Source organism: Palaemon carinicauda, chromosome 3 (assembly GCF_036898095.1).
Source record: "Palaemon carinicauda isolate YSFRI2023 chromosome 3, ASM3689809v2, whole genome shotgun sequence".
NCBI classification, from domain to species: Eukaryota; Metazoa; Arthropoda; class Malacostraca; order Decapoda; family Palaemonidae; genus Palaemon; species Palaemon carinicauda.
This window is the reverse complement of record NC_090727.1, coordinates 12,257,297-12,264,796: the sequence shown is the minus strand read 5'-3', so window position 1 is coordinate 12,264,796 and position 7,500 is coordinate 12,257,297.

The following is a 7,500-nucleotide window of genomic DNA, read 5'->3' as shown; positions in this document are numbered from 1 at the left end:
TGTAAAAATCTGTGGATCACACAATCACGCACCTGGTGGAAGTGCAGCAGCAAGGATCACTCAAATGATTAATGAGGATAAAATCGAAGCAAAAGCATCAAAATATCTTACATATTAAATTACGTTTTGTCTAAATTAGAGAAATCTTGGGCATTATATATATATATATATATATATATATATATATATATATATATATATATATATTGATATTTTTAGGGTTGGGATTACGTGCATGTCGGGAATTTTACCAGTCAGGGTTGTGGTTGTCTGGATTCTGATCTGATGTGTGTATATATATATATATATATATATATATATATATATATATATATATATATATATGTGTGTGTGTGTGTGTGTGTGTGTGTGTGTGAACGAATATAAATTTATAACCTGCTTTGGGATCAAACCCTATTGTTTTCCAATGAAAGACAAGGGAGCTTCTAACACACACACATTCACTCAACTTTACTCACAAATATTTGAATGATTTCCATCAACCGACTCGTTAACGGAGGATAAATATCATGGCAATGCCAAATGAATAAACATACAAAATAATGTAAAAGAATTATCTTAAAAATATTGACAAACCTATTGAAATTGAATTGTAAAGAGTAAAAAGAATTATTGCCATTCATAGTGACAAATTACTCCATTAAATTTGAATTCAGTCCAACCATTTCATAGGAAAGCCACATTTTGTTAATCCTTAATAGAATGAAATATCTCATACCTGATATATTGCCACGTTATTAAACATGACTTTAATCTTGCCACTATTTATACAAAATCTATTACAATGGCTCAATCAGTACTTTTATGAGCAATAGATCTATTCATCTTTTAGAGAGATATGAAATACGATATCATATAAACCAATCAATCACTGAATAGCAGAGTTCTTTTGCTTGAAGGTACACGCAGGCACACTATTCTATCTAATATTTCTTCCTTTTGTGCTTTTCAAGATTTTATAATTTATACATGGAATATCTATTTTAATGTTGTTACTGTTCTTAAATCTTTCATTTCAGTGTTGTTACTCTTCTTGAAATATTTTATTCCAATGTGGTTGTTATTAAAATATCTTATTCTAATTGTTCATTACTTCTCTTGCAGTTTATTTCCTTATTTCTTTTCCTCACAGGGAAATTTTTCTCAACTGGAGCCCTCGGGCTTATAGCATCTTGTTTTTCCAACTAGGGTGTAACTTAGCTAGTAATAGTAGTAGTAGTAGTAGTAGTAGTAGTAGTAGTAGTAGTAGTAGTAGTAATGTTCTATATGATACAATAATGATCTTCTGTGAGGGACTCAACGTATCCACAACGAATTATTGCTATTTATCATGCTAGACATTCACCTGTCTTTCTCGAATTCTGTTAAGCAAACACAATGAAATTACATTCCATTAGCGGTATAGATTCTATGTAGCTATATGATACTAAATCAGAAGTATATTCCTTCCAGGAACTTTACTTGAATGTCTTTTAAAAGTTTAAAGGCCCTAACAAGCACTGCAATGCCCTTAGAGACTGGCCATATATACATATGATCAACGCCCAAGTCCCCTCTCCACCCAAGCTAGGACCAAGGAGGGCCAGTCAATGGCTGCTGATGACCTCAGCAGATAGACCTATGGACTCCCCCAGACTTTCCATCCTTAGCTTACAAGGATGTTGAGGTTGCAGCGACCAAAGAAAATAACGAGTTTGAGCGGAACTCGAACCGCAGTCTGGCGTTCACCAGTCAGGGACGTTGGCACATCGGCCACCACAATTCTATCATATTTACCTCACTATGTATTTATCAAATGAATACGAACTTTGATATTGATATTGATATTGTTTACCTCTAAATTATTCAATTGCCACTTCTTCTTTGGCCGTGTGATATCATTCTGTGAAAAACAACAGTTCTATATTGAATACTTCACGAGTGACATTATCCAAAATGCAAAATCAAGGACAAGGCACAGTGACTTTGGTACATACCCAGAGTTTTACTGCAGCAGTAAATATTTGATTCAAATGTAAATTTGATATAAATAATAAGTTTCTTGTCATGCCAACTTATGGTAGGAAAATTATATACTTTACACAACAATAACGGAACTACGTTATTGGAATGATGCAAACAATGCCTTGATTTACAACAGAGAAGAAAAATTCCACATTTCTTATTCCGCTACTTCATTTATTCACATCAAATGAGGCATTAATCTTTTTCAAAAGTCCTTTTCATTCAGCTCTTACAACACTATACTACGTGGTATTAGATATGCTATCAATTCTTTGGCTTAATCTGTCTCCAGGCTCAACACAACGTAGTTCTATTCAGATTTAATTCCAGCTATAACTAAAATTACGGAATGATGTTACCAGTGAAGTAGTTGAATATTTGGTAATTCCAGAATTTTAAATTGGGTGAAATGCACATTTCACGAACAAACTCACAAGAGTTTTGCTTTATTATATGATCGATCTCATATTGTTTGTTATTTTCTCCAATTTCTATTAAAATTTTAACAATATCATCGTTTGATATACGCACTTATTTCTGTTATAAAGTCTTATTTCAATATTTTTACCCGCATTGGGCTATTTTACATATTAGAACAATTTGTAATGTGGGAAATTGCTTTCCCAGCCATAATAATAATAATAATAATAATAATAATAATAATAATAATAATAATAATAATAATAATAATAATAACAACGATGCTACTTAGTTGTTTCTTTATCTTTTTTTTCGGAGAAGATTTGCCTGATAGGATAACCAGTTTCACCTTAATAAGGAAAACCATCATAAAGTTCATCATGACTCCAGGGATCATGGCCGAGGATACTACCTAATCTATTCAGCAGGTCATGAGGAAAATTAAGAAGAGAGAGAGAGAGAGAGAGAGAGAGAGAGAGAGAGAGAGAGAGAGAGAGAGAGAGAGAGAGAGAGAAGCATATGGAATTATATTGTACTTAGTTCATTTAGGGAAAAGAAAAACTGTTATTATAAAGAAGCGGAAATCGTATGTGGAGGAAAAGTAAAAAGGGGATATGAAAAAAATAAATAAATAAAAAAGGACACAAAAACAAACTAAGACAAAAATAATCTAATTTCAAAGTAACTAACATCATCTCTTCTTGTATAAAAATGAATTTCTGATAACAATAAGAAACAATTTAACGTTTAACAAGCAAATGTTACCAAACTTTTCGAAATTATAAGCTTATTCTATATTAAACATTGCTTTCAAAGTCAATCCGTGAGGGATAGCTATGTTTACTTGGAAGCAACGCATTGATCAAAGATTTTTTTTTTCCCCCAAGAGAGGATCAGGAATTCAGTTAAGTGACATGAGATTGGCCATACGCCCCAAAGCTTTAAATTCGTGGCAAGTGCTGACAAGCAAAATTGAATAAAATAAGAAAAGGCATGCACTATGCAGATAGAAAAAAAAATGGATATAACACTGAACCTTTCAGGCAGACAGAAATATAATACCTTGGAAATGTATTTGCAGTAGAAAGTTACAAAGACATTTCCAGAACTGTGTTCACTCTATGGCTTTAATAATTCCCTGGATACTACCAGCAAGTATTTGATCCATTCTATAATATATTAACATAACAGACACTTGGGTCCTTTAGTACACGTTCTGGGTCACTGAACAAAATAGTAGCCTTAATCGATACACTTACTGCTGTAATTGAAAAGTTTTTCCTTTCATTGGTAAATCATCAACGACGAGTATTAGCTCTTATATGAGGAAAACGCATAACTATTTGTGTTGTGTGATTACTTTGCTATTGAAACTACTTGGGAGACACGAAGGAAATGCATATAATAATGTTGAGCTTTCTAGACAGATGGGTACACAAGCTATGGTGTTTTCAAAAGGCTTTGTGAGATATATAAACATAGACTAGATGCGTTGGTGCTTTTATTTTCTAATCGAATAAAACTGTTTTTTTTTTTTTTCCCTTATGCTTCGTTGTTGTTCCTTTCTATGTCTACAGATGATTATTAATTCAACAGGCAGTGGCAACATTAAATATGATTTAGAAGATTTCCAGTGTAAAATTAAAAAGAGGATATATCTTTCCTTCAATCAAGCCTGTATATATATATATATATATATATATATATATATATATATATATATATATATATATATATACATATATATGTATATATATGTATATATATGCGTATATATATATATATATATATATATATATATATATATATATATATATATATATATATATATATTGAAATCTATGCTAAACCCCTAAAATATTGATAATCAAGAAACTAAATTTGAACAATCTCTTTCAGGGAAATAGCACATCAGTAACCTTATAAGTGAAAACAATCTTACTTTTAAACAATCTAACTAACAAAACATATCAAACAAATCTTACCACTCATATAAAATAAAACATTACCTCTTCATGACACATTCTCTTTTGACGGAAAAAAAAAATCACTGAAAAAAATACTGGAGTACAAAAAATAAAGGATACTGAAAATTTACGGCAAATATCATTATTCATATAGATGGCGACAACTAGGATATTCCATTTCAATATCCTACTGATGCTCATAGAAATGAAAAAATAAATAATTTATGAATCGAAAGGAGATGCAGAGTAAGACAAAGATGTTTTTCGTGAATAACGGATTCTATATCATGTAATGTCTACGACACCAAATATCAGCAAGTGTATGAAACCAATCTAAGTAATATGTAATAGCAAAGGAAATATTCCCTGCCAGAAAATGAAAGGGAGAAAAAAAAATGGTTTCTTTGCTGTCTTGTTTTTCTACAGAGCCTCCGAAAGTAATGGCCAGTTATCTTCTTGTTTTGTGCAGTGTTTTTTGCAATCAAATTCCACAAAGCCTTTAACCTTGATTGGACGTCTGATAGATAAGTCAGTCTCTTTTATGATGGTCGAAGGGGTCTCCGTATAAAAAGGCTTTGGATATCCCCTTTTTACTCTGCTGAAATATACTCTTTATAGTATCATCGATATATGAAAGATCTACTTTAATGTTGTTACTGTACTTAAAATATCTTATTTTAATTGTTCATTACTTCTCTTGTAGTTTTATTTCCTTTTTTACTTTCCTTACTATGCTATTTTTTCCTTTTGGAGCCCTTGGGCTTATAGCATCCTGCTTTTCCAACAAGGGTTGTAGCTTACCTATTAATAATAATAATAATAATAATAATAACTATTATCATTATTATCATTTAGTAGCAGTAGTAGTCGTAGTATTCATTATCCTATTCGAGCAACATCTCCGTGTGTAAGAATACATACAAGAGACTCTTGGCGTGCTAATTCTCGTAAAGCCTTTGATCATTAGTTTAAGATTAATTTTCTTTGTTTTTTTTACTTCAAAGTTTTATTCTTCTTCATTAATTTCTTTCACCAAATAAAACCTAGGCAGTCCTTTGACAGTAATTTCTGATATCCCCTTAACTGCTACATAGCATGTGACTTATCTTGAAAAAATGGGAAGATGATTATAGGAAATGATATCCAATGACTGAAGCTGAGTGATCTTACATACAGTAAGCCTTATTAGGCGGCCTGTTTGGTAACGTCCCTGCCTAGTAATCGCCAGACTGGAATTAAGAGTCCCGCTCAAACTCATTAGTTCCTTTGGTCGCTGTAACCACAACATCCTTTTGAGCGAAGGATGAGAGGTTTAGGGGAGTCTATAGGTCTATTTGCCGAGTCTAACAGCAACCATTTTCTGGCCTTCCCTGGTCCAAGCTTGAATGGAAAGGGACCTTGTACCCTGATTATTTGTAATATGGTCAGTCTCTAGAGCATTGTTCTGCTTGCTAAGGCAAAGTTATTATCCCTTGCCTCTGCCATTCATAAGCGGAATTCAAACCTCTAAACCAACGAAAACGAGAGAGTAGAGAGCTCATTCAAGTCAAGAAATATTAGAGAACAATATCTGTCATTCAATTAGCACATTTTGCAGCATGTAGCACACAATTTTCCATAATTCTGACCATCCTTTGCCTTCTTTTATTCCCAGATTATACCATCCTGTACGTAGTGTAGTACTAGGTATGCAATTAGATCAAACAGCCTCTCCTTCTCCATCATAAGGTTCAATACTGCACAGTATTTTATAATTTCATTCCTGCTGTGGTCACATTGTTTAAAGGTTTAAAGGTCGCTCATGAATGGTAGAGGCAAGGGACAGTGACATTGCCCTAGCAAGCAGGACAATGCCCTAGAGACTGACCATATATACATATGATCAGCGCCCAAGACCCCTCTCCACACACGCTAGGACCAAAGAGGGCCGGGCAATGGTTGGTGATGACTCAGAAGATATACTTATAGGCTCCCCCAAAACCCCCATTCTTAGCTCACAACGATGGTAAGGTTGCAGCGACCAAAGAAACAAACGAGTTTGAGCGGGACTCGAACCTCAGTCTGACGTTCACCAGTCAGGGACGTTACGACATCTGCCACCACAACCCTGTGGAAGGATCTTCTTCCTAATCAGGCGGTTCAATTGGTGAAACTCCAGAATTTCAAACTTGCAGGGAATGTTTTTATGTTGAACAGCATGACATGAATGAGTCTCTCTTTATATCTTATATAAGACATATCTATATCAACGTTGTTACTGATCCTAAGATATCTTGTATTCTTTATTCGTTACTTATCATAGTTTATCTATTGCCTTATTTCTTTTCACCACTGGGATATTTTTCCTTGTTGGAGCTCTTCGGTTTATAGCATCCTGCTATTTAAAACCGCCTGACTTGGAAGACGGTGTTCCTACTCGCCTTGGCCTCAGACAAATGTGTTAATGAACTTAAGGCTGTAGCTTAGCTATTAATAATAATAATAATAATAATAATAATAATAATAATAATAATAATGATAACAATAACAACAACAACAACAACAACAACAACAACGATAATAATAATAATAATAATAATAATAATAATAATAATAATAATAATAATATTTACAGATCATATCAAGGATTCAAAGCGAACCCAGACTTGGAACAGGAGCAGAACGAAATAATAGACGTAATGCCTTCGAGTTAAAAAGAAAAGAAAAAAAAAACTTTATATGTGAATATGTCCCCCAAAAAGGAGCAACATTTGTTGCACCTATAAGTTGTTGAAAGCACAAGCTTTTTTTTTACGCACAAATTGTCATCATAAGATTATAGTTTACTCGCAACCATTAAGGGGAGTCTGCCACAGAGCACAGCTGAACCATCAAGTAACTGACAGGCAGTCATTCAATTTGCCATCCTAATAGTATGCTACAGAAATGTTTCAGTTGTAGCAACCCCCAACAAATGGTATGTGTCATTCCCCAGTAACGAGTTTTCTTTCTTGTTCGACATATGATTGTAATTACTGTGTGTATATATATATATATATATATATATATATATATATATATATATATATATATATGTATATATATATAT